The following is a 2,436-nucleotide window of genomic DNA, read 5'->3' as shown; positions in this document are numbered from 1 at the left end:
GATAGCATTTTGATAACAGCTAGTGTTGTGACACCAATATCCAGTTTTCAATCTTTGGTAGGTATCTAACAACCATTTGATACCCAGAGGGTCGGTCACATTCCGCTGATGAGTCGATCATATATTTATATTTATGGATTTAATTATTTTTATGGATTACGAACATGTTATGTTAATGTAGCCTATGTTTGGCATTTTGAATGGATAACGTTATGTATGATATTATGATGATAGCTTCTGTAACACCCTTGATTTTTTATATGGCTTAAATGTGGTAGTAGCTAAGTAATTTGATAAGTAAACTTAAGAACTCGATTTATATGCTTGTGGAGCATGCATATGAGCTATTGTGGTCTATAGAGAAAGACTTTGAATTTTAGAGTACATTAAGGATTCTAATAATATAATGAAATAGCTAAACAACTTAATGAGCTAGATTGAATTTTTAGTGTATATGTTTTAGAGTTTGAGAGTATGCCTATGTTCATAGAGCAATGAATATAATATATGAGCCTGCAAAAGCTTAAAATAATGTTGTGAGTATGTTTAACACATGTTTAGCACATGAATGGTGTAGTGTATTGCTTGGCACTTTGGTAAGTATGATGCTTAAGCAAAATTATGCTAAGATTTGATTTATATACTATGTGACATGGAGCATAATGGGGATCTGGATCTATGTGATGAGTGCATGCTTAGATATTGAGCATTCTTGATGAATTAAGGTGAAACTGATGATTGTGGCACTTAGAACACAATACCTTGAGACTTAGCCAAAATTTTGAGCAATGGGTGATAAATCCTAAATTTTGAAGTTTAAATTGAGATTTGGTTGTGCGTTTGAGAATATGAATGAGGATTATGAGTTAAAATGGTCATTTTGAAGTATGGTAAAAAGGGAAAATGATTTTAGGGTGTTAAGTTCAGATTTTTAGAAGTTTGGGTGCAGGAAAGGTGCAATCTGGGCAAGATGTATTAATATATTAGCAAACGCATGATACATTCTTGGAAAGATGAACATATATCGATACATTTGAAGCAAGGAGCACCCAGGCCCATTTTTTTTCCATTATGTAGACCCGACGATGTTTCGGCCTTGATATGCCTATGGATGTAGGGCACATGAAGGTGAAGAATTGCTTGATAAAGATAAAGCACATGTTGGATTATGATCCACTGCAATTAGAGCTACGAATTGTAAATCAAAAGAGATAACCAACTAAGTTTGTAGTCATGCTTATGGCTGACTACATTGATGATTTAATTGAGATTCCACTTAGATATATCCCTTATGTAGGTGAAGACTCAAAGAGGGGATAACAACTATTAATTGGTTTTGGAAAGGTGCAAAGAGGGTTTTAAGTGTCAAATCAAGAATTTTAAGTATGGCATAACATTGACAAGTGGATAGTCAATACGAGCTCACGAGGTGGATACTCAAAAATGTGTTAAGGGTCGATGTGCTGGATTATGGAATCACTTGGATATTGATATTTGAATCTAACAAAAATTCAACTAGACTGATGATCTTAAGTCTAAACGTCAAAAAAGCCATATGATATTTTGATGTGCAGAAATGTTGAAGATGGAGATTAATGCTTTGTGATCGCAAAGCAAGACATGTCTGAAATATGAAGCATGCTCAGTGAATTAATATGATTTTGAGCAAGAAAGGCAAGGACAAGGCCCTTGAATCAACTTTTATTTGATGTGGAGACGCATAAGCACAATGATTTCATTTTCAATTATTGTCATAATTGTTATGCATACTTGGAGACCATTTGATATGACCGATGTATATTAATGAATATGATTGGAGGTTAAGGTTCTAATTGATAATGCATACTTATAGGATGATGCAATAAGCTTAGGTCAAGCTTGATTTTATATGATGCTTGAATTATTCATCATTGGAGATGCTTGTAAATAAATTAAAAACTCATTACTCAGATTGAACAAAATTCAAAGATGAATTTTGTTAAAGAAGGGATAATGTAACACCATTGATTTTTGATATAGCCTAAATGTGGTATTGGCCAAGTAATTTGATGAGTAAACTTGAAAACTTGATTTATATGTTTGTGGAGCATGCATATGAGCTATTGTGGTCTATAGAGGAAGACTTTGAATTTTAGAGTACATTGAGGATTCTAATAATATGATGAAATAGCTAAGCCAATTGATGAGCTAGATTGAATTTTTGGTGTATATTTTTAGGAGTTTAGGAGTGTGCTTATATCCATAAAGCAATGAATATGATATATGAGAATGCAAAGGCTCAAAATAATGTTGTGAGTATGCTTGGCACATGAATGGTATAATGCATTGTTTGGCACTTTGATAAGTATGATGCTTAAGCAAAATTATGCTAAGATTTGATTTATATACTATATGACATAAAGCATAATGGGGATTTGGATCTATGTGATGAGTACA

The sequence above is a fragment of the Theobroma umbraticum genome, unplaced genomic scaffold (assembly GCF_002168275.2).
Source record: "Theobroma umbraticum cultivar Fairchild unplaced genomic scaffold, ASM216827v3 scaffold_30.0, whole genome shotgun sequence".
NCBI lineage: Eukaryota > Viridiplantae > Streptophyta > Magnoliopsida > Malvales > Malvaceae > Theobroma > Theobroma umbraticum.
This window is presented reverse-complemented; position numbering follows the sequence as displayed.